A 27,146-nucleotide genomic window follows, 5' to 3' on the forward strand; every position below is an offset into this window, starting at 1 on the left:
ATCATGCAAGAAGATCCTATAGGTTTAACTTGGCACAAACACTAATTAAAACATAAAACCACATCTAAACAGAAGGTAGATGGATTATTTATTCCTAAACAGAAGCAAAAGCAAAAAAAAAAATTGGGTTGCGTCCCAACAAGCGCTATCGTTTAACGCCCCTAGCTAGGCATAAAAGCAAGGATAGATCTAGGTATTGCCATAATAGTGGTATGGCAAATCATGAAAACTTCTCTCATATTCTCTATGTTCAGCAGCAAGTTTTCTTTGAGGCAAGCAAAAATAATCAAAAGGGCTAAATTTAATGGGACAAAAGTCCCCAAGATCAATATCGGGAGGTATGGGTTCCTCCCTAGGCCCTTTGTATTGCACGACCAATTCATCATTAAGAGAATTCTTTTGGAATACAAGCCTTCGTTCAAGAGGAAAACCTAGTCCATTATTCTGAATAGCAAAATCATCATTAAGCTCGGAAATTTTATCGACTAGAACATCGGCAGGAACCTTTTTCCTAAGATTTTCACTATAAGAAATATGATCTAAAGATTGTAAACGCATCATGTCTTCTTGATTAAAAAGGATAGCTTCAATGGGAGGATGACTAGCATCTACCCTATAATGCGCAAAGATTTCTTTGGCCTCTTTTATTATAAATCTAAACTCATGAGCCAAAAAGATAATGGCGGCACGCTTGACAGAAGAATGATCATTATTAGAAAATTCTAAGAAAATTCTTTGTATGCAAGGATGCATGTGCATAAATTGCCTTTCAAGTTCAACTATAAGCATGGCAATAGCGTCCACAAGACTACTAGTTCTATGAAGAATAGAACTGCCCATAGAAGGCAAAGCACCGGCACAAGTAAAGAAATCTTGAATAACTCCTTTTCCAATAATATTACCACTACCAACTCGAAATTTTTTTGTGTGCAAGGTAGGGGGTTCTTCAGCAGGAGCATCAGAATTTTCCATGATATTATTATTGTCCATATCGGCAATAATTTCCCCAAATTCAGACATAACAACAAGCAAGCGAGAAAAAGGCAAACGGAAAAGAGAGGGCGAATAAAACGACAAGGGTGAAGTGGGGAGAGGAAAACGAGAGGCAAATGGCAAATAATGTAATGTGAGAGATAAGGGATTGTGATGGGCACTTGGTATGTTGACTTTTGCGAAGACCTCCCCGGCAACGGCGCCAAAAATCCTTCCTGCTACCTCTTGAGCACTGCGTTGGATTTCCTTGAAGAGGAAAGGGTGATGCAGGAGAGTAGAGTAAGTATTTCCCTCAGTTTTTGAGAACCAAGGTATCATTCCAGTAGTAGGCTATGCGCAAGTCCCTCGTGTAGGGGAACGTAGTAATTTCAAAAAAATTCCTATGCACACGCAAGATCATGGTGATGCATAGCAACGAGAGGGGAGAGTGTTGTCTACGTACCCTCGTAGACCGTTCACGGAAGCGTTAAATCAACACGGTTGATGTAGTCATACGTCTTCACGTCTGACCGATCCAAGTACCGAAAGCACGACACCTCCGAGTTCTGCACACGTTCGGCTCGGTGACGTCCTCGCCTTCTCGATCCAGCAAGAGGGGCGAAGTAGCAGATGAGTTCCGGTAACATGACGGTGTGGTGACGGTGTTGGTGAAGAACAATCTCCGCAGGGCTTCGCCTAAGCACTACGAAAACTATGATAGAGGATAAACTAGAGGGGACGGGGTTGCCGGCACACATATCAATCTTTACTTCCGGACCATTCTGGAGTTCCTCGTCATATCTGTGATCTCATCCAAAACTCCGAACAACATTCGTCACCAACATACATAACTCATAGTACTATATTGTCAATGAACGTTAAGCGTGCGGACCCTACGGGTTCGAGAACTATGTAGACATGACCGAGACACCTCTCTTGTCAATAACCAATAGCGGGACCTGGATGCCCATATTGGCTCCTACATACTCTACGAAGATCTTTATCGGTCAGACCGCATAACAACATACGTTGTTCCCTTTGTCATCGGTATGTTACTTGCCCGAGATTCGATCGTTGGTATCTCAATACCTAGTTCAATCTCATTACCGGCAAGTCTCTTTACTCGTTCCGTAATACATCATCCTGCAACTAACTCATTAGTTGCAATGCTTGCAAGGCTTAAGTGATGTGCATTACCGAGAGGGCCCAGAGATACCTCTCCGACAATCGGAGTGACAAATCCTAATCTCGAAATACACCAACCCAACAAGTACCTTCGGAGACACCTGTAGAGCACCTTTATAATCACCCAGTTACGTTGTGATGTTTGGTAGCACACAAAGTGTTCCTCCGGTAAACGGGAGTTGCATAATCTCATAGTCATAGGAACATGTATAAGTCATGAAGAAAGCAATAGCAACAAACTAAACGATCAAGTGCTATGCTAACGGAATGGGTCAAGTCAATCACATCATTCTCCTAATGATATGATGCTGTTAATCAAATGACAACTCATGTCTATGGTTAGGAAACATAACCATCTTTGATCAACGAGCTAGTCAAGTAGATGCATACTAGTGACACTCTGTTTGTCTATGTATTCACACATGTATTATGTTTCCGGTTAATACAATTCTAGCATGAATAATAAACATTTATCATGATATAAGGAAATAAATAATAACTTTATTATTGCCTCTAGGGCATATTTCCTTCACCTCGTACCTACACAAAACAAATAGCTCCACGCAACCAATGCGATTAGGGGTTGTCAATCCCTTCACGGTCACTTACGAGAGTGAGATCTGATAGAGATGATAGATAATATTTTTGGTATTTTTGGTATAAAGATGTAAGGTAAAATAAAAGCAAAGTAAAAATCAAAAAGCAATAATAAAGTGTTGGGAGATTAACATGGTAAAGATAGACCCCGGGGGCCATAGATTTCACTAGTGGCTTCTCTCAAGAGCATAAGTATTTTACGGTGGGTGAACAAATTACTGTTGAGAAATTGACAGAATTGAGCATAGTTATGAGAATATCTAGGTATGATCATGTATATAGGCATCACGTCCGAGACAAGTAGACCGACTCCTGCCTGCATCTACTACTGTTACTGACTGCTATTCAGCATGCATCTAGAGTATTAAGTTCAAGAAAACAGAGTAACGCCTTAAGCAAGATGACATGATGTAGAGGGATAAATTCATGCAATATGATAAAAACCCCATCTTGTTATCCTCGATGACAACAATACAATACGTGCCTTGCTGCCCCTACTGTCACTGGGAAAGGACACCGCAAGATTGAACCCAAAGCTAAGCACTTCTCCCATGGCAAGAAAAACCAATCTAGTAGGCCAAGCCAAACTGATAATTTGAAGAGACTTGCAAAGATAACCAATCATACATAAAAGAATTCAGAGAAGATTCACATATTGTTCATAGATAATCTTGATCATAAACCAACAATTCATCGGTCTCAATAAACACACCACAAAAGAAGATTACATCGAATAGATCTCCACGAGAGAGGGGGAGAACATTGTATTGAGATCCAAAAAGAGAGAAGAAGCCATTTAGCTACTAACTATGGACCCGAAGGTCTGAGGTAAACTACTCACACTTCATCGGAGTGGCTATGATGATGTAGAAGCCCTCCATGGCGGATTCCCCTTCCGGCAGAGCTCCGGAACAGGACCCAAGATGGGATCTCCTGGATACAGAAAGTTGCGGCGGTAGAATTAGGTTTTTGGCTTCGTATCTAATCTTTTGGGGGTACGTAGGTATATATAGGAGGAAGGAGTATGTCAGTGGAGCAACGGGGGGCCCATGAGGCAGGGGGCGCGCCCTAGGGGGGTGGGTGCGCCCCCACCCTCGTGGTCGCCTCCCTTCTTTCTTGACATGGGTTCCATGTCTCCTGGATCATGTTCGGTGAGAAAATCACGTTCCCGAAGGTTTCATTCCGTTTGGACTCCGTTTGATATTCCGTTTCTTCGAAACACTGAAATAGGCAAAAAACAGCAATTCTGGGTTGGGCCTCCAGTTAATAGGTTAGTACCAAAAGTAATATAAAAGTGGAAAATAAAGCCCAATATGGTCCAAAACAGTAGATAATATAGCATGGAGCAATCAACAATTATAGATACGTTGGAGACGTATTACTAATGCCCTTAAGATAATCAAGAGTATATCCAATAGCAGCACGGTGCTTCTTCGGAGTTTTCAATAGTCTTTCTTCTTCATGCTCTGAAAGGTTAGCACTAATAATAACATGATATATCTTTTTCTCATCGAGATAAGCATATTTAAGAGTATCATGTAAAGGTTTGAGCTCAAACACGGTGTCACCCTTGGGTGGAGGAGGATCCCCTAGGATTTCAACAAGCAAATTGTGTTTCAGGATAGGTTCCTGTTTAAAGAATACTTCATCTATTTCCCTTCTTTCATTCATAAACATATCATTTTCATGGTCTAGCAAATATTGTTCTAAAGGATCACTAGGAGGTACGGCAATAGAAGCAAGACCAATAATTTCATCCTTACTAGGTAATTCTTCTTCACGGTGTTGTCTACTAAATTTAGAGAAATTAAACTCATGAGACATATCACCCAAGCCAATAGTAACAACACTCTTTTCGCAGTCTATCCTAGCATTGACTGTGTTCAAGAAGGGTCTACCAAAAATAATGGGACAAAAGCTATCTTGTGGGGAACCAAGAACAACAAAATCAGGAGGATATTTAGTTTTCCCACACAAGACTTCAACATATCTAACAATTCCAATGGGTGATATTGTATCTCTATTAGCAAGTTTGATGATAACATCAATACCTTCTATCTCAGCAGGTGCAATTTCATGCATAATTTCTTTGTATAGGTCATGAGGTATAGCACTAGCACTAGCACCCATATCACATAAGCCATGATAACAATGTTCTCCTATTTTAACAGAAATAACAGGCATGCCTACCACAGGTCTATGTTTATCTTTAGCACAAGGTTTGGCAATTCTAGCAGTTTCACCGCAGAAATAAATAACACGCCCATCAATATTATCAGCCAAGAGATCTTTAACAATAGCAATATTAGGTTCAACTTTAATCTGCTCAGGAGGTGTATAAGTTCTAATATTGCTTTTACGAACCACAGTTGAAGCTTTAGCATGATCCTTTATCCTAACAGGGAAAGGTGGTTTCTCAACATAAGAAGTAGGAACAACATGATCATTATAAGTGATAGTCTTTTCTTCAACTTTAATAGGTGCAGCTACTTTTACTTATATGGGAGGATGATATTTAAACCACTTCTCTTTGGGAAGATCAACATAAGTAGCAAAAGATTCACAGAAAGAAGCTACTATCTCAGAGTCAAGTCCATATTTTAGTGCTAAATTTACGGAAAACATCGGTTTCCATAAAAGATTTAACACAATCAAACTTAGGTGTCATAGCTGACTCCATACCTTCGTCGAGATCCCAATCTTCAGAGTTGCGTTTAATTCTATCCAATAAATTCCATTTGAATTCAATAGTCTTCGTCGTAAAAGAGCCAGCACAAGAAGTATCGAGCATGGTGCGATTGTTTTCAGAAAGCCGAGCATAAAAACTTTGAATAATTATTTCTCTTGGGAGATCATGATTGGGGCATGAATATAACATTGATTTAAGCCTCCCCCAAGCTTGAGCGATGCTTTCTCCTTCGTGAGGCCAAAAATTATATATATAATTGCAATCACGATGAACAAGATGCATAGGATAAAACTTCTGATGAAATTCCAATTTCAATCGTTTGTAGTTCCATGACCCCGTATCATCACATAGCCTATACCATGTCTATGCATCTCCCTTCAAAGATAAAGGGAAGACCTTCTTCTTAACAACATCATCGGGTATACCTGCAAGCTTAAATAATCCACAAACTTCATCCACATAGATTAGGTGCTCATCAGGATGTCGTTCTGTCTCCTGCAAAAGAATTAGCTAGCAGTTTTTCTAACATACCCGAAGGAACTTCAAAGGGAACATTTTCATTTTCAGTAGGTTCAGTAGGTTGAGGAGCAACTCTTTGTTCTACTCGTCGGGGTGAAGATACCCCAAACAAGCCCCTCAGAGGATTACCTTCCATAGTAACAAGTGACAGTAAATTTCAGCACACTATATAAATTTGTCCTTACCAAATTCCACCTACCAAAGGCGCTTCACTCCCCGGCAACGGCGCCAGAAAAGAGTCTTGATGACCCACAAGTATAGGGGATCTATCATAGTCCTTTCGATAAGTAAGAGTGTCTAACCCAACAAGGAGCAGAAGGAAATGATAATCGGTTTTCAGCAAGGTACTCTCTGCAAGTACTGAAATAAGTGGTAACAGATAGTTTTGTGATAAGATTATTTGTAACGAGCAACAAGTAACAGAAGTAAATAAAGTGCAGCAGGGTGGCCCAATCCTTTTTGTAGCAAAGGACAAGCCTGGACAAACTCTTATATAGAGAAAAGCGCTCCCGAGGACACATGGAATTTATCGTCAAGCTAGTTTTCATCACGTTCATATGATTCGCGTTCGGTACTTTGATAATTTGATATGTGGGTGGACCGGTGCTTGGGTGTTGTTCTTACTTGAACAACCATCCCACTTATGATTAACCTCTATTGCAAGCATCTGCAACTACAACAAAAGTATTAAGGTAAACCTAACCATAGCATGAAACATATGGATCCAAATCAGCCCCTTACGAAGCAACACATAAACTAGGGTTTAAGCTTTTGTCACTCTAGCAACCCATCATCTACTTATTACTTCCCGATGCCTTCCTCTAGGCCCAAATAATGGTGAAGTGTTATGTAGTCGACGTTCACATAACACCACTAGAGGATAGACAACATACATCTCATCAAAATATCGAACGAATACCAAATTCACATGACTACTAATAGCAAGACTTCTCCCATGTCCTCACAAACAAACGTAACTACTCACAAAGCATATTCATGTTCATAATCAGAGGGGTATTAATATGCATATAGGATCTGAACATATAATCTTCCACCAAATAAACCAACTAGCATCAACTACAAGGAGTAATCAACACTACTAGCAACCTACTAGTACCAATCCCAGACTTGGAGACAAGAATTGGATACAAGAGATGAACTAGGGTTTTGAGAGGAGATGGTGCTGGTGAAGATGTTTATAGATATTGCCCTCTCCCGATGAGAGGAGTGTTGGTGATGATGATGGCGATGATTTCCCCCTCCTGAAGGGAAGTGTCCCCGGTAGAACAGCTCTGCCGGAGCCCTAGATTGGTTCCGCCAAGGTTCCGCCTCGTGGCGCCGGAGTCTCGTCCCGAAATGTTGCTTATGATTTTTCCCTTGACGAAAGACTTCATATAGCAGAAGATGGCCACCGGAGAGCCAACAGGGGGCCCACGAGGCAGGGGGCGCGCCCTGGGGGGTAGGGCGCGCCCCCACCCTTGTGGCTAGGTGGGCCCCCCTCTGACATACTTCTTCCGCTCAATATTTTTTATTATTTCCAAAAATAACTTTCGTGGAGTTTCAGGACTTTTGGAGTTGTGCAGAATAGGTCTCTAATATTTGCTCCTTTTCGAACCCAGAATTTCAGCTGCCGGCATTCTCCCTCCTCATGTAAACCTTGTAAAATAAGAGAGAATAGGCATAAGTATTGTGACATAACGTGTAATAACAGCCCATAATGCAATAAATATTGATATAAAAGCATGATGCAAAATGGACGTATCAATGCCTACATTACATTGATGAATTGGAGCTAGTTCTGTGTCACCCTATATTATGACTGTTACATGATGAACCGCATCCGGCATAATTCTCCATCACCGGTCCAATGCCTACAAGATTTTCACATATTGTTCTTCGCTTATTTACTTTTCCGTTGCTATTGTTATAATCACTACAAAACCCAAAAATATTACTTTTGCTACCGTTATCGTTACTTCCATACTACTTTGCTACTAAATACTTTGCCGCAGATACTAAGTTATCCGGGTGTGGTTGAATTGACAACTCAACTGCTAATACTTGAGAATATTCTTTGGCTCCCCTTGTGTCGAATCAATAAATTTGGGTTGAATACTCTACCCTCAAAAACTGTTGCGATCCCCTATACTTGTGGGTTATCAAGACTATTTTCTGGCGTCGTTGCCTGGGAACATAGCTCTATTCCTTGAGTCACTTGGGATTTATATCTGCTGGTCACTATGAAGAACTTGAAGGACGCGAAAACAACAATTTATCCCTCAACTACGAGGGGAGGTAAGGAACTGCCATCTAGCTCTGCACTTGATTCACCTTCTGTTTTGAGTAAGCTTGCGACACCTAAACCTACTTCTGCTATTCTTTCTGATATGTCGCATGTTATTGATGATGCCACTTCTGCTATGCATGATAATTATGATGAAACTACTTCTATGCTTGATACTACTGTGCCACTTGGTGAATTTCTTGATGAACAACTTGATAGGGTTAGAGAGAATGGAATTATTGAAACTGATAACATTGATGAAAGTGATGATGAAGACTCCCCCCTAATAAATATGAACCGCCTGTTATTCCTGAGGGTTATGTTCTGGAAAAAGAAGCTGCTTTAGCTATTTTAGCTTGCAAAGATAGATACGAGCTCAAGAGGTTATTAGCTAAATGGAAGCAGCAATCTCTTAATGCTAGAATGAAACCTGACCTTGCTTTTGCTACTTCACCTATCTGTGTTACTGATAAGGATTATGAATTCTCTGTTGATCCTGATATAATTACTTTGGTTGAATCTGATCCTTTTCATGGCTATGAATCTGAAACTGTTGTGGCACATCTTACTAAACTAAATGATATAGCCACCCTGTTCACTAATGATGAGAAATCTCGCTACCTTTATATCCTTAAAATATTTCCGTTCTCATTAAAGGGTGATGCTAAGATATGATTTAATTCTCTTGATCCTGGTTGTGTGCGTAGTCCCTAGGATATGATTTATTACTTCTCTGCTAAATATTTCCCGGCTCATAAGAAACAAGCTGCTTTAAGGGAAATATATAATTTTGTGCAAATTGAAGAAGAGAGTCTCCCACAAGCTTGGGGGAGGCTTCTCCGATTACTTAATGCTTTGCCTGATCATCCTCTGAAGAAAAATGAAATACATGATATCTTTTATAATGGACTAACCGATGCTTCCAGAGATTACCTAGATAGTTGTGCTGGTTCTATTTTCAGGGAAAGAACACCAGATGAAGCTGAAATTCTATTGAATAATATGTTGACAAATGAAAATAATTGGACACTTCCTGAGCCAGCTCCTGAGCCTATTCCTAAACCAACTCCGGAGAAAAGAGGTGTTCTATTTCTCAGTCATGAAGATATGCAAGAGGCAGGGAAATCTATGAAAGAAAAGGGTATTAAAGCTGAAGATGTTAAGAATTTACCTCCTATTGAAGAAATACATGGTCTTAATTTACCGCCTGTTGAAGAAACTTGTGATCTTAATCCAATACCTATTAAAGAAACTCATGGTCTTGATAACCCGACACAGGTAGTAAAGGTAAATTCTCTCTAGATTTGATGAAGGTGATATTCCTCACTATAAGTCTGGTAGACAATGCTTAGAAGAGTTTGATAATTTTATTGTCAAACAAAAAAACTTCAATGCTTATTTTGGCAGACAATTGAAATACAATTCCGATACGCTTGAACACTTGGGTGATTATATGTCTAGAGTTAAAGGTGAACTTAAACTCATTACTAAACATGCTTCTATGGTTACCACTCAAGTAGAACAAGTACTTAAAGCTCAGAATGATTTGCTCAATGAATTGAATAGTAAGAAAAATGATTATGTTGTTAGAGTGGCTACTAGAACTGGTAAAATGACTCAGGAACCTTTGTATACTGAAGGCCATCCTAAGAGAATTGAGTAGGATTCTCAGAGAAATAATTTAGAGGCACCTAGTCCTTCTAAAAAGAAGAAAAAGAAAAATGATAGGACTTTGCATGCTTCTAGTGAACCTATTCCTGAAACCACCTGAGAATCCTAATGATATTTCTATTTTGATGCTGAAACACAATCTAGTAATGAACATGAGCCTAGTGATAATATTAATGAAGATGTTCATGATGATGCTCAACCTAGTAATGATAATGATGTAGAAATTGAACCTGCTGTTGATCTTGATAACCCACAATCAAAGAATCAATGTTATGATAAGAGAGACTTTGTTGCTAGGAAACATGGTAAAGAAAGAGAACCATGGGTTCAGAAACCCATGCCTTTTCCTCCCAAACCATCCAAGAAAAAGGATGATGAGGATTTTGAGCGCTTTGCTGAAATGATTAGACCTATCTTCTTGCGTATGCGTTTCACTGATATGCTCAAAATGAATCCTTATGCTAAGTATATGAAATAAATTGTTACTAATAAAAGAAAGATACCTGAAGATGAAATTTCCACCATGCTTGCTAATTATACTTTTAAGGGTGGAATACCAAAGAAACTTGGAGATCCAGGAGTACCCACGATACCATGCTCCATTAAAAGAAATTATGTTAAAACTACTTTATGTGATCTTGGAGCCAGTGTTAGTGTTATGCCTCTCTCTTTATACCGTAGACTTGATTTGAATAAGTTGACACCTACTGAAATATCTTTGCAAATGGCTGATAAATCAACTGCTATACCTGTCGGTATTTGTGAGGATGTGCCTGTTGTGGTTGCAAACGTTACTATTCTAACGGACTTTGTTATTCTTGATATTCCCGAGGACGATAGTATGTCTATTATTCTTGGAAGACCCTTTTTGAATACTGCGGGGGCTGTTATTGATCGCAACAAAGTGATACGTCTCCGCCGTATCTATATTTTTTGATTGTTCCATGCCAATATTATTCAACTTTCATATACTTTTTGGCAACTTTTTATATTATTTTTGGGACTAACATATTGATCCAGTGCCCAGTGCCAGTTCCTGTCTGTTGCATGTTTTTGGTTTCGCAGAATATCCATATCAAACGGAGTCCAAACGGGATAAAAATGGACGGAGCTTATTTTTGGAAAATATGGAAAATCGGGAAGGAAAATCAGCGCGAACTAGTGTCCAAGGTGGTCACGAGGTAGGGGGGCGCGCCCCCTACCCTCGTGAGCCACCCGTAAGGTGGTTGATGCTCTTCTTTTGCCGCAAGAAAGCTAATATTTGGAAAAAAATCACGACGAAGGTTTCAGGCCAATCGGAGTTACGGATCTCCATATATACGCGAAACGGTGAAATAGAGACAAAAAACAGAACGCAGAACCAGAGAGAAACAGAGAGATAGATCCAATCTCGGAGGGGCTCTCCCATGCCATGGAGGCCAAGGACCAGAGGGGAAACCCTTCTCCCATCTAGGGAGGAGGTCAAGGAAGAAGAGGAAGAAGGGGGGCAGTCTCCCTGTCGGTGTCAAAACCGGCGGATCTCGGGTAGGGGGTCCCAAACTATGCGTCTAGGCTGGATGGTAATAGGAGGCAAGGGACACGAAGTTTTACCCAGGTTCGGGCCCTCTCGATGGGGGTAAAACCCTATGTCCTGCTTGATTAATATTGATGATATGGGTAGTACAAGAGTAGATCTACCACGAGATCGGAGAGGCTAAACCCTAGAAGCTAGCCTATGGTATGATTGTTGTTGCGTATGTTGTCCTACGGACTAAAACCCTCCGGTTTATATAGACACCGGAGAGGGTTAGGGTTACACAAAGTCAGTTACAATAGTAGGAGATCTGGATATCCGTATCGCCAAGCTTGCCTTCCACGCCAAGGAAAGTCCCTTTCGGACACGGGACGAAGTCTTCAATCTCGTATCTTCATAGTCCAGGAGTCCGACTGAAGGTATAGTCCGGCCATCCGGACACCCCCTAATCCAGGACTCCCTCGGTAGCCCCTGAACTAGGCTTCAATGACGATGAGTACGGCGCGCAGATTGTCTTCGGCATTGCAAGGCGGGTTCCTCCTCCAAGTACTTCATAGAAGATTTTGAACACAAAAATAGTGTCCGGCTCTGCAAAATAAGTTTCCACATATCGCCATAGAGAGAATAACATTTACACAAATCTAATCTGCTGACGTATTCCGTAGTGTGACACACCACGACCAAGCTTTTATCCGAGTCATTTTATTATCCCACCTCAGCGCGTCATGCGAGGCGGTTTCCTTGGCACGTCTTCTTAAAGCAGAGATCATGTCCCCTTATTCCGGGATTCTCATCAATACGGGCGTGGGTAACCCAACCGCTTCTAGGACTCCTAGATTATAAGCAAGTCCAAACGGACACGGAGAGGACACTTGATATTCACCCTCTTTATAAAGGGACAAGGCTTTTATTTTTCCCTCTCGTGCTCAATCGAATCCTTCCCCCACCTCAAGCTCAAATGCCCAAAGCTCAGGTCAGGTGCTCCGAACCTTCAGTCATGTCCGGATCTAGCCTTCAAGGCCGATGGGTGCCTTCCTCCATCATGGAAGAAGACATCAAAAAATTGAGGGAGGCCAGATATCTGACCGCCGAGATCTTACATCGGCTGCCTCCCCGAGGGCAGGCCGTCCCCACCCCCGAACCCAACGAAAATGTCGTGTTTGTTTCCCACTTCCTCCGAGGTCTAGGCCTTGCTCTGGATCCTTTCGTCAGGGGTTTGATGTTTTATTACGGGATAGACTTCCATGATCTAGCTCTGGACTCCTTTCTTCATATCACGACATTTATTGTCGTGTGCGAGGCCTTCCTCCGGTTTACCCCTCACTTTGGCCTATGGCTCAAGACCTTTGACGTAAAGCCGAAGATGATCGAGGGGCAACATGCAGCGTGTGGAGGTGCCTCAATACGCAAGATGACGGGAGCTCCGTGGCCCAAAGGTTCCATCCAGAGGTGTCTGAATCGTGGCAACAGGAGTGGTTCTACATCACGGCTCCTAGAAATGCCAAGTGGGCGGCCGCCCCTGTTTTCCGCTCAGGCACTCCACCACAACTGATGTCATGGATCAGCAGAGGTCTGAGCTGGGGTCCAGCCAAGGACGTGCCTATACTGCAAAGCCGCATTCGAGATCTCTTCAATGGAGATTTCAGTTTGGTTGTGGTAATACAAGTTATGCTGGTTCGTCAAGTCCAGCCTTGCAAACACCGGCCTCTTCGCCTGTGGGAGTTCAATCCCGAGGGACTGCGTGTCATTCAAAATTTTCTCGGCCTGACGCACGAGGAGATGTACAAGTCATTCTTCGGACCTCAGGTGGAGTGTCCGGAAATCACCGAGGACGTGGGTCTGAGTAGTAACCGCACCGCCGAACAGGTAAGGCATCTTCCGGCCGAACATACTATCTCTCCTTTGTTATGAAGTTATTTCTGAGAGTTTGCTTTTTGACTAGGACTGGCTAACAAAGGCGAAGTTGATTCGGTGTTCGGCCCCCCTCCCTGAGGGTTTGGAAAATCCGGTATTGGAAAAGATGCTCCAGACCGCACCTTGCCCGGAGCCCTTGAAGGAAGACACTGTGGAGGAAAATACGGGTGGACGCGGGCCCCCAACGCTGCCCATTCTAACCGAGGGAGCGAGCGTCTCCATGAAGGAAGATGACCAAAAGAGGAAAAGGACTGCGCCCGGGGATTCGGAAGCCGAAGCTTCCAAACGGGAGAAGTAGTCTCCCATAGAGGGTCCTACCTTGGGGGGCGCTGTTGCCGCACAAAGTCCGCGGGGGGATCAATTCTCCCGCGAGTCGTAAGTGACCCGAAATACTTTAATAGTACAGATATGCCATCTTTTTCTTCTAAGAAAATAACCACCGCATATATCTTTGCATTTCGGGCCTTAGCCCCTCTCAAATGAGCTCGTCTTCGGGGGATCTTCTTCCAGAGAAGATGGAGAGCGAAACGCCTCCTCCAGACTCCTCCGCTCCGGAAGCGGGCGACCCTGAAGTGTCGTCGCGGAGGGCCTCTCCAAGTCCGGTGAGGCCAGAAGATAGTCCCATTGACCCCGGAAGCTCCAAGTGTCCGGCTCCCGAAGAGAGCAGACAAAAGAGTCCAACACCGTCTAGTGTGCGATCGGATGTTCTGAGGGAGTTAGTGGGGCGAGCGGCCATCTCAGACGAACACCGTGTGCTGATGAATACGGTGATGGAGAGAATCTCGTCCGCCGAAAGCGGATTGCATGAAGCTTTTATGAGTCTACTGACAGGCTTTGAGGTACATAAAAGAATGTATGATAGTCCTGCACATGCTAGGTGTGCCCTGTGTAGATAGTAGCCCCTGAGACTCTGGTTGTCATCGGAAACAACGACGAACAGAGGATCATATTCCCAGGTAATAACCATACTGCCTCTATGTGCAGGTGATGGAAGCTCTGGTGGCTAGCCGGACTAGCGAGTTTGCCCATTTAGAACGACAGTTGGATGCGGCGGACGCCGACATCGAGCTTGTTAACAAAAGGCTTGATGAGGCACAGGGTAAGTGTCATTATCTGGTAAACGCCACATAGGAAGAGCAGCATGATGCCAGTATCTTTAATATGTTGTGACTGCAGATGAGGCTGCCACTGTTGAAGCCTTGCGGGCAGAACTTGCCCGAGCCAAGGAACAAGCGAGGTTGGGTAATGTGGCTGCTTTGAAGGCGGCCGAAGAGTTGCAAGCCGAGAAGGCCGCGCATGGCGAGAGCCGAGACAAGATGACCAAGATGGCCATAGAATTAAAAGCCGCTGCCGACCATTGCCGGGTTCTTGAAAAGGAAAACCAAGCGAAGGCATCAGACCTTGAGAAGGCTGCTGCGACGAGAAAAGACCTCTGCTCTGCTATGAGGGCGAGGAAGGAGGAGCTGCGGGAAGCCGGGGATATTGTAGCTGGGAAATCCTTTATGTTGTGGAGGAAGTTCGAAGATCCACGGTATGCCCCTCTGGATCGGCTGTGGAGTTCGGAGGATGTGTATATGGATTTGGCGGCGAGCGCTGCCGATGCGGCCAAGTACTTCTAGGGTCAGACAGACCGTGAAGTAGACCGGCTGTTTTGGAGACACTTCCATTCTCCCGAGCTGACCAATTAGCCGAATGGGCCGAACTAAATAGGTTGTCCGGACTCTCCATGAGGTCTGTTGTGGATCAGCTATGGCCGGAAAGGTCAAAACCGAACAGCTATTTCAGCTTGGTGCAATAGTTCCTTGACGTGGTGCCGCACATTAATGCGATGAAGAGGTCGGTGTGCATAGAGGGCGCACGGATGGCCTTTGCCCGTGTTAAAGCATACTGGGCGGAGATGGATGCTACCACTGTTGCAGCACGGGATTTGGCCATAGGTCGAAGGGCTGCTGAGCACTACTTTGAAGAAGTTCTTGAGGGTGCTCATTTGATAGAGACCCAGTGCTCAAAAAATATTATGTTTGAGTGATATGTAATCTCATTGTAAGCGAAATGCTTTTATAAATTTTTATAAGGCTATTTTTATACTTTTGCGTGAAAGTAATATGATGCCTCCTGGGCGGCCGTTTATGTATACATGTGTATAACCTGAAAGATTGCAGTCATCGGCTTCAACCCCCACGCATATAATGCGGAGGTGCTTGCAAAAACACGCGTTCACACTTAACCCAACATCTTGGTCCTATTAAGGAGGTGATAGCGGAGCGAGCGAGGCAACCGGACTATAATGTTTTAACACTTTCACTTAGCCATAGGAGTTTGACAATGGGGCTACTATATAGCCCCTGGTGGCTCCGCACTCTCCCGATCCCGGGGTGCGTACATGCCTGGCTGGAAAACGACCCTTCGTTAAGGCGGAGGAATTCTAACATTCCCACAGGTCATCGAGTGGTTGACCAGTCTCACGCTATATCATGACAGTCAGTTTTCGGCTTTCTCAACTGAGGTGCTTGTCCGGATGAACCAGGGCACAATCGCAGTAGTTCTCCTGGTGCTACCTTAGCCGGTAAAGCGGAACGTAAGGCACCAAAACACAGGAGCCGGGCAAACCCAACATTTGACCAAAGACAATGATTCGGAGCTGATGCATATAGGGCCAAACTCGCGACGCCGAACACTCCCTAAGGTATTCGGTCTTTGTGGTATAAACCGGGCCCAAATAATGGCCTTTGTAAGAAGCCCCTTGTGTCCAGGTACGTGCATTGTTCTGGCATGGCCACATGCCAAGACGTCAGCATCCTTCTCAACGGTGGATATGTATCAACAAGAGACAGTAAAAAAGGTTTACGCAGGGTCTTAATCTAAAAAGAATCCTTGGAGCGGGTCCCTGCTGCACGTCTGTGCCTGTGTCTCCGTTGTGCCGTATCCTGGACAGGTGTAGCACGATGATGGTTTGTAAAAGAGAGGAGTTTAGGTGAAAAAGTTGTCGTGCAAAAAGATAGTTTTTAAAGAAACCATGTATAATTCAAGATGAGAAGAAATTGCCACTTGTCTGCGCGCGTTGAGCCCCTTGTATTGACAAATAGGGGTGTGACTATTTATTCAGTATAAGTAGTGGCGCCGGACTCGATTAGTTATGTCTGAGGTCTTGACGACCTATTGGATGCTTTCGCCGGTCCGGGCGCCTTTACTGTGCGGCTGCCAAGGCGGCCTCACTCTCTTCAGCGCGCAGAGATCGCTTGATATTTCCATGCACTGAAATGATGCCACGTGGACCGGGCATCTTGAGTGTGAGGGAGGCTTAGTGTGGTATTGCATTAAAGCAAGTGAAAGCTTCGCGTCCGAGCAGTGCTTGATAGCCACTTTGAAACGGAGCGATGTGGAAAGTTAAATGCTCGCGACGGAAGTTATCGGGGGAGCCGAATATAACTTGTAGTAGGAGGGAGCCCGTACAACGAGCCCCTGGGCCTAGCATTACTCCTTTAAAGGTAGTATTGCTACGCCGAATTTGTGTTGGGTCTAACCCCATCCCGCGGATTGTATCCTGATATATTACGTTTAGGCTACTGCCGCCGTCCATCAAGACTATTGTGAAGTGATATCCGTCAATTACTGGGTCTAATACCAGGGCAGCCCATCCTGCGTGTCGGATACTTGCTGATTAATCGCGATGGTTGAAAGTGATCGATTGAGACGACCAGTGGCAGGACTTCGCGGTGACAGGCACTTGGGTATATTTTCCTGGGAGTGCCGCGTTGTTTTTTCCCTTGATCACGTGTAACACGTTTACTGTTTTGACTTCTGGTGGAAATTTCTTTTGTTCCCCCGTGTCTTGCTTGGGGGGCTCGTCCTCGTCTTCACTTGGTGTATCCTCCCCCTTGTGTATGATGTTGAGCTTGCCGGACTGCTTGAAGACCCAACATTCTCTGTGGGTATGATTAGCAGGTTTACCAGGGGTACTATGGATCTGACATACTTGGTCCAGAATTTTGTTGAGGCTGGACAGTTCATCCCTGGTTCCTTTAGGGGGCGGCTTTTGACCCGGCCGAGAGCTTTTGAATCCGGCATTTATTGCCGCGCCCTTCGTGCTGTCTTCTTTATTCCGGCGTTTGTTATTGCTGTTGCGCCGTGATTTCCCGTTTCCATCTCTAACTTTAGATGTACTGGGGTCGCTGGTGCTGGATCTAGCTAGCCAGCTGTCCTCACCCGCGCAAAAGCGGGTCATGAGGTTTGTTAATGCGGCCATCGTTCTCGGCTTATTTTGGCCGAGGTGTCTGGCGAGCCATTCGTCACGGACACTATGCTTGAAAGCTGCCAAGGCTTCGGCGTCCGGACAGTCGACAATCTGGTTATTTTTAGTAAGAAACATGTTGAGTTATATGACTCAAATCGTCCGCATCCGGAGGTCGGACATAAGTCCCTTGAAAATTTGCCCGAAAGGCGTCTTCGAGCTCTTCCCAACTTCCAATGGAGCTTTCGGGGATGCCTTTGAGCCAGTGACGAGCTGGCCCTTTGAGCTTGAGGGGTAAGTACTTGATGGCATGGAGATCATCTCCTCGAGCCATATGGATGTGAAGGATGTAGTCCTCAATCCAGACCCCAGGGTATGTTGTTCCGTCGTATGCCTCTATGTTTACGGGCTTGAATCCCTCTGGAAATTCATGGTCCAGCACCTCATCGGTGAAACATAGGGGGTGTGTGGCACCCCTGTAGCTGGGTGTACCGCGTTGTTCAGATGTTTGTTGTGTTGCATTGTATGCTGGGGCGCTCTTGCGTGGTCCGTAGATGGATCTTGTTGCGCCATCCTTTGGGTGCGAGCCCTCGCATGGGTCGCGTATTGTATTGTGAGCGGCGTTGTATGCCGCTCTGTGTTGGTAGAGGGGTCGTCTATCCGACCAGGTGGCTGCTTTGATATTTCGTTGTGGGGGGTCTGAGGCCTCCTCATCGAATTCAGGTAGCAGCTTCCGCTTTGGCTAGCTCTTGGAGGGGCGATTGTCGCCGTACATCACTGCTGTGTTGAGTATTTTACTCCATCTAATGTGGAGTGTGTCTTGCGCAGCCTTGAGCCTTTGCTTCTGCTTTTTCAGACTCCTCGCGGTGGCAACAAGCCCTTTACGGGCAGTCTGCTGCTTCGGGTGTCTGTCCGGCATTATGTCGTCCGGACCATTATCCTTGATAGGATTTGTTTGTTCGGTTTGATTATCCGGATTGCCGTTGTCCGGCAGCGGTTCGCCCTGCTCCAGCGCTGGGTCTGTGTAATCGCTATTTTTGTCGAGGCGGGATTTGGGGCGGCGCTTGCGTCGCCGCTTTGACTGCTTTTCGAGGGAACAAGCCTTCGGTGCGTCCTTCCGCTCCTCATCGTCATCTTTTGGTGCGTCCACCATGTATACGTAATATGACGAGGTGGCGCTCCAGGGCCCAATAGGCGCTGGTTCGTCATCGTCTCCTTCATCGGCATCCATACCGTCGATGTCTTCGGAGTCGAAGTTGAGCATGTCGGCTAAACCGTCGACAGTGGCTACAAAGTGGGTGGTGGGTGGTGAGGGAGTCCTGGATTAGGGGGTGTTCGGGTGGCCGGACTATACCTTCAGCCGGACTCCAGGACTATGAAGATACAAGATTGAAGACTCCGTCCCGTGTCCGGATGGGACTTTCCTTAGCGTGGAAGGCAAGCTTGGCGATGCGGATATTCAAGATCTCCTACCATTGTAACCGACTTTGTGTAACCCTAACCCTCTCCGGTGTCTATATAAACCGGAGGGTTTTAGTCCGTAGGACAACTTCAGCATACAACAATCATACCATAGGCTAGCTTCTAGGGTTTAGCCTCCTTGATCTCGTGGTAGATCTACTCTTGTACTACCCATATCATCAATATTAATCAAGCAGGACGCAGGGTTTTACCTCCATCGAGAGGGCCCGAACCTGGGTAAAACATTGTGTCCCTTGTCTCCTGTTACCATCCGGCCTAGACGCACAGTTCGGGACCCCCTACCCGAGATCCGCCGGTTTTGACACCGACATTGGTGCTTTATTGAGAGTTCCTCTATGTCGTCGCAATCAGGAAGGATGCCTCTTCCCGTCTTTAAAGACGGCGCCGTTACTAAGGGAGCCTTGGCTGTCAGCTAAACTCTCCGGCTAGGCGGTTTTCTCATGACCGCCTGTTCGGCCGTTGCGCTGACGGTGACCTCTCAGGTAATCAAAAGCAATCTTCATGTCAGCTCAGAACTCGTCGAGCAGTTAGATCCAATGGAGCTCTCTTCCGTAAACGATCTCTTGGATCGCATCGCCGCCTTGGGGGTCACTACGGATTATGACCAGGTTGGGCTTAAACCCGATCTAAGAGAAATTAATTCTCCCCAAGTCACCCATCACGTTGCCGTAGTAGAGGCACAGTGCGGCGAATACTCATCTATCTTAAGGACTAGCTACGTCCGGATTCCAGATCCCTCCAAGTCGGATACCCGCGGAGGGGAGGATGTAACTGAAGACCTGAACTTAGAATCAGGCAACGGGCTAGATTCACTGGACAACATCCAAGAATCCAAGCCTCAGAGTTCGGAAACTCCTTGGCCTCTGAGTCTTAGATTGGGTGAAGTTCCAGATTTAATTCCACCCACCTGCCCGAACATAAGCGATCTATCCCAAATCAGGCAAAAGCCCGAAGAAACAGTACATCATTATTGGGCAAGGTTCCTCCTGGTTATGAATAGGATAAAGGACTGCCGCGAGGAAAATGCAATCTCAATCTTCTGCAATAATTGCACGGACAAGGGAATCCTCAACGCCACAAGTCGTCGTGATCTTACATGCTTCGCTGACTTTGTGTCCATAGTACAAAAGTACTGTGCGATGGAAAAGCGCCCGGAAAACCGAAACTAAATTTTGGGACAATCCGGCCCTGAATAGAAACCTCATCCGAAATAAAAGGGTGCATCATCATCAGACACCCGGGTTAAAAACCAAAAAACCAAAACCCTCTACAGGGCATGGAACCGTACTGGAGGGATGGCTTAATGGACCCTGTAAAATTCATAGTACAAAGGACGCCACACCAACTCATAGCCTTAGAGCATGTTGGATACTTCAGCAGGTGGCCAAAAGGGGCGAAGATCTCCTAATTCCGGAGGCCGCAGAAAGCCACCTCAGGGACTCCAGTACAGTCTTAACAGTCTTCGAGACTTTCGCATCAAATAAAATGCGAAAAAGAACACTCCGCAGCTTCGCCGAAGTCTATCAAGTAGTAACAATAAACCCATGGAGTGACACGGCTATTACCTTTAATGCCAGCGACGAACCTAAATTCCGAACAGCTCGAGAACCAGCCGCATTGGTACTCAGTCCTATAGTGGACGACTTTCGCCTCACCAAGGTACTCATGGATGGAGGCAGCAGATTGAACCTCATTTACGAGGACACCCTTCGAAAAATGGAAATAGACTGGAACCGCATTGAGCAAAGCAGCACAACCTTCAGAGGAACAATCCCCAGTCGGGAAGCACGCTATACAGGAAAAATCACACTAGATGTGGTGTTCGGCACGCCGGATAATTATAGGTCCGAAGAGGTCACATTCCAAGTGGCCCCGTTCAGCAGCGGATACCATGCTCTGCTAGGGCGGGAAGCATTTACAATCTTCCAAGCAATACCCCATTACGGGTACATGAAGCTCAAGATGCCCGGGCCGAACGGAATCATCACTCTCGCTAGTGATCCGGACATAGCACTCCGCGCCGAAAACAAGACAGCCGCACTGGCCCTTGAGGCACTGTCTGAAGCCCTAGCGGCCGAGGAACTGACTATGCTGCGCTCCATGGTAAACAGGGACGATGTGATACTCGAAAAAAAGATCCAAGTCCACCTCCTTTAAACCAGCGGATGAAATAGTCAAATTCCAGGTCCATCCAACGGACCCCAATAAAACAGCTTCCATCGGGGCACAATTAAACCCCGATGTAGACGCCGCACTGCGAGAATTCCTACGGGAGAACTGGGACATTTTTTCATGGCACCCTTCGGACATGCCAGGAATCCCACGCAGGCTGGCCGAACATAGCTTAAATATCCTAAAAGGATTCAAACCTGTCAAACAAGCCCTTCGGCGTTTTTCTGAACCCAAGAGACAGGCAATGGGAGAGGAGCTAGCCAAACTATTGGAGGCCGGATTCATCAGAGATATAAAACATCCGGACTGGCTAGCAAACTTGGTGATGGTACCAAAGAAGGACAAATCCTGGCGCCTGTGCATTGACTTCAAAGACCTCAACAAGGCCTGCCCAAAGGATCCCTTCCCCCTCCCCTGCATCGATCAAATTATCGACGCCACTGCAGGACACGATTCGTTGTGCTTCCTCGACGCATACTCCGGTTACCATCAAATCAAGATGGCCGAGTCAGACCAAGCCGCAACGGCATTCATCACCCCATACGGCCCATTCTGCTTCAACACAATGCCTTTCGGACTCAAAAACGCTGGCGCAACATATCAGCGCATGATTCAGACATGTCTGGCAAACCAGATCGGCAAAACAGTAGAGGCATACATGGATGATGTGGTCCTAAAAACAAGACATGTCAAATCTCTAGTAGACGACTTGAGGCTTACATTTGACAACCTCCGAGCATATGACATCAAGCTAAATCCAGAAAAATGCGTTTTCGGCGTTCCAGCCAGAAAGCTCTTGGGCTTCATTGTATCCGGTACGGGAATCGAAGCAAATCCAGCCAAGATCCGAGCTTTTCACAATTGGATATCCTAAAGGACCTCAAACAAATACAAAAATTAACCGGATGCGTGGCGGCTCTAAGCCGCTTTATCTCCCGGTTGGGAGAAAAGGCGCTACCCCTCCATCGCCTCCTTCGGCGCACCAAACACTTTGAGTGGACGGACGCCGCCACGGCCGGACTCGAGGAAATAAAAGCCATATTGGCAACAAACCCCATCCTGGTCGCGCCAAACATCGGCGAACCAATGCTATTGTACATTGTAGCAACCCATCAAGTTGTCAGCGCAGTACTCGTCGTTGAGCGGGAAACGGACAGACACAAATTCCCCCTTCAAAAGCCGGTTTACTATGTGTCCACTGTCCTCACCCCATGCAAATCACGGTACCCACATTATCAAAAGATTGCATATGCGGTATTCATGGCATCCCGGAAGCTACGACACTACTTTCAAGAGTGTTCAATCACAGTAGCATCGGAAGTACCACTCAATGATATTATAAACAACCATGACGCAACGGGCCGGATTACAAAATGGGCCATCGAGCTCCTCCCGTTCGACATAACTTATAGGCCACGACGAGCTATCAAGTCACAAGTTTTGGCCGACTTCGTCGCAGAACGGACGGAGGCCGAACTCCCTAAAGAGTACGGCACATATTCAAACTGGATAATGCACTTCGAAGGTTCCAAAATGTTGGCCGGACTAGGGGCCGGCGTCGTTTTGACGTCTCCCACAAGAGACACAGTTCAATATGTACTCCAGATTATGTACACGGACTCCAACAATGCAGCCGAATATGAGGCCCTTTTACATGGTCTCCGGATGGCAGTATCCATGGGCATTCAACGCCTAGAGGTGCGCGGGGATTCGAACCTCGCGATATCCCAAATAAATGGAGACTTCGATGCCAAGGATCCAAAAATGGTAGCTTACCGCAACGCCGTCCTCAAAATGTCAGCTCGGTTTGAAGGGCTCGAATTTCACCATATAGCCCGAGAAAACAATCAGGCAGCAGACGTCCTGGCACGCATCGGCACAAAACGCGATGCGGTCCCCCCCAACATCTTCCTGGAAAGGCTGTTCAAGCCATCCCTAGTATGGGAAGGGGAACATGGCAATATCAGTCCGGACCCAACCGCACTATCCGACGCCGAACAATCTGACATAATCGGAGGCTCTGCCAACGAAATAACAACCTCAGCCCACGTACTAATGGCCGTTATCGCCCCGTGGACAGAACCATTCCTAGCCTACCTTACTAGGCAGGAACTCCCAGAGGACCAAAATGAGGCACGCTGTATAGTGCGGCGATCTAAAGCCTATAAAGTCCATGAGGGAGAACTTTACAAGAAAAGCACTACCGGAGTCCTTCAAAGGTGCATCTCCGAAGAGGAAGGGCGGAACCTGCTGGCTGGAATTCATGCCGGACTCGGTGGCCATCACGCCACAGCCCGGTCCCTTGTAAGAAAGGCTTTCCGTACAGGCTTTTATTGGCCGACGACCCGGGCGGACGCTCAGCACTTGGTCCATAAATGCGTCGGTTGCCAGCTTTTTGCAAACCAAAGCCATATGCCACCCACCGCCCTCCAAACTATCCCCGTCACTTGGCCTTTCGTGGTCTGGGGGCTTGACATGGTGGGACCCCTTAAAGGCGGAACCCACAAGAAAAAAATACTTACTGGTCATGGTGGATAAGTTCACCAAATGGATAGAAGCCAAGCCTATTATGACGGCTGAATCCGGACCTGTGATAGACTTTATATCCGGGGTCGTACACCATTATGGTGTCCCCCATAGCATCATCACCGATAAGGGCACGAACTTTACGGCCGATGAGGTAAAACTCTGGTGCAAAAACATGGGCATCAAGCTCGATTATGCTTCCGTCTATCACCCACAAACTAACGGTCAAGTCGAATGTGCAAATGGTCTCATCATGAGCGGCATCAAACCCAGATTAGTGCGGTCCCTCAAGGAATCTAACACGCACTGGGTAGAGGAGCTTGACTCCATACTCTGGGGGCTGCGGACCATGCCGAACCGCACCACCGGATACACACCATTTTTATGGTGTACGATGCAGAGGCAGTCTTGCCCTGCGACATAATTCATGACTCACCTCGAGTGCGCATGTATGAAGAAAGGGAGGCCGAGCTCGATTGGCAGGACAGTTTGGACGCCTTAGAGGAGGAGCGCGACGTGGCAAAAGCCCGTTCCGCATTCTATCAACAGCAGGCTCGAAGATATCAAAGCAGAGAAGTGCGGGCCAAAAGCTACAACGTTGGCGAATTAGTTCTACGCCTGCCGGACAAGAAAAAGGACAAGCTGAAGCCCAAGTGGGAAGGTCCCTTCATAATCGACCAAGTCCTGACTGGTGGAGCATACCGCCTGCGAGATGCGTCGGATAACCGACTCGAGCCGAACCCATGGAACGCAGCCCATCTCCGAAGATTCTATGCCTAGCGCCAGACTCTGTGTTTGTCTCCTTCCTCTGTCCATTTTTTACATTTCCTGTCTTACATTTCTCTCCTTCCCCTCTTCTCTTTTATAGCCCTTAAAGGCTCCTCAAGTGAAGTGCTACTCGCGCTCATTAAACCTGGGGGCTTCTTTAACAGAAGCTTATTTATACGGGCTTCACGCCCACCACATGTGTCAAACTTCCACATGTACCTTTTCTTCACCATTATATGCATCCATATGACTTAAGTTTTGGCCAAGCTGGGTTGCCTGGCTCCTGTGCTTACCCCTACGTTCTCGATTGTTCGGCTAGGTGGTAAAGGGAGCACCTCTGCGATGTTACTGTCGGATCAGCCGGATGTGTACCTCAGACTGGGTGAAGCCGAAAGCTAGCGTTCTTAAGGGAATATTCGGTCGGTGAACTAAAAGATGACCTTTTTTACTTATTTATGTATATGCCTCCAGATGATTTTCCTGCGTTTGCAGTCCGGACATGCACTTTAGGGCATGCCTCCCAGAGAAAGGAACCCCTAATGGAACTATTCTCTCTGGAAGATGTTTCTTACTAACCATGTAATATAACATAACTAGTTGGGCACTTGTCTGATAAAGCACTAATGACCCCTACGCCTGGTCTCCATGCATACCCCGGTTCTTACATAACCGGTAGGGTATTCGGACACACTCCGGACCGTCAGGTCCTGAGGTTGAAGCGAAAAGGTCGGCAATGACAAACGATCTACAATCTGGCTAGAAGGCATTACACATGTCAATTAAAAATTACATAGTCACTCTGACTGATTGTATTCCTCTTCAATACCATCTAACAAAGTGTCTAACTTACAGTCCTGCTGGGAATACTTTGCGGCCAATTCTACTTGGCCGTACACTAAGCTTACAGGGATCTCCTTCCCGTCAGGCCCCACAGGTCCGACCTCGGCCATGTGGTTTGGGTCAGACTTCCTGTACCGCGTCTTCACCATGGCCCAGGCCTCCCTAGCGCCTTGTCGGCAGGCCGATATCTTCCACAATCGGAAGCGCCGCCGAGCTCCCTTAAGCATCTCCGAAAGCTCTCCAAGGCCCTCGGGCATGGAGTGGGAAGGCCATAAGGCTTGGGTAACGCCTCGCATCACCTGCCGAACTCGCTCGTGCAGTTGTGAGAGCTCGGGAAGAAGGTCACCCGTAGAACTGGGCATCTCCTCTGCAGGACGACCCGTTAGCATACCTACAGACATTACTCTGTTAGTCGACTTCCTCGCCGAACTATTTTCTTTCAAAGATTTGCTTAAGCACTTACTAAATATGCCGCATCGAAGCCGTTGATTCTCCTTAGTAGAATCCGACAGCTGGCCACGAACATCTTTAAGTTCAACGTCCAGCTTGGTGTTGGCATCCTGAAGCTCATTCTTCTCCTGCCTCACCCTTGTCAACATACTCTCACCGACCTTTAGCCGGCGTAAGAGTTGTTGCCTCTCCGGATCCAGTCTGGCGCCATCTGCAATATGATTTGGCAGATTCATACCCACGCCGCACTTCGCAAGATATTAGTCTTTCGAAGTGTATCTTACCAGAGGGGGTCTCTTTAGGCTCCCCTGCCGCGGCTAGTGCGGCCTCCAGTTGGGCTTTGCACTCTTTCAGCTCCTGGGACAGTACGGTATTCTTCTCTGAAAGAACCTGCATAACAAATGATCCTTAAACCAGTTACTCTAACTGTTTCAAGTCTCGGGGGCTACTGGTATATACATATATATTTACCAAAATTTTCTTACCCATATGTCTTTTACATATTGCTCCGTGGCTCTGGTTAAACCATTTTGAGCGGCACGGAGGTACGCATCTCCCGAATTGAAGGCATCTAATGCCTCTCGGGAGAAACAAGCGTCGCGAAGAACTGTCCGGCGACGCCTGTGGTTCATGGCACTCTCCACCTTGGAATTGGTGGTAGACAGCCTGTCCGCATCCTCTGTCGGAGGAGCGTCCGGTGCGTGCCTCGTGTTCGCTCCCACTTTCGGGCCAGGCGTTGGAGCTTGGCTGGTGGAGGCGCGGTTGGCAACCTCCCCGGATGTAGTCCGGCGAGGTCTCTTCGTCCTGAAGATAGCACGAACGTTAATATGCCCTGAAGAAATAACACCAGGGAAAAAGAGGATGCGCTATACCTTTGCACCGGCATCCCAGTCGGACTACATTCCTTTTTGCCCCACGGGGCCCTGCGGCCCCTTGTTGGCTAGCCGCCGCAGGTTCGGCCTCCCGCCTTGGAAACCTCCCCTGCAAAATACGGTCGTCGTCAGGAAAACTGAAATGCGTGAGAATGGATTCCTTCTCAAAGGGATGAGACTCCGCTCTCTGTTACCTGGGAGGCCGGGATTAACCCTGGGTAATCAGCCGTAATGGCCACCAAGGTATTGTCCTTGCTTAACTGATGAAACACCCCGTCAATCAACTCCACCGATATATCCAGATCCTCTTCGGAGTCCGGATCGAGGGACCGTTCTGGATCCTCGGGTTGTGGGGGAGGGCTGTTTATATCCTTTACTTCCTGACAGAGTTCCTGCGTTGAAATCGTTGGACTACATATTTAATCATGGGAATATAAAGCGGATGGGCAGGCACAATTGTT

The sequence above is a fragment of the Triticum aestivum genome, chromosome 6A (genome assembly GCF_018294505.1).
Source record: "Triticum aestivum cultivar Chinese Spring chromosome 6A, IWGSC CS RefSeq v2.1, whole genome shotgun sequence".
NCBI classification, from domain to species: Eukaryota; Viridiplantae; Streptophyta; class Magnoliopsida; order Poales; family Poaceae; genus Triticum; species Triticum aestivum.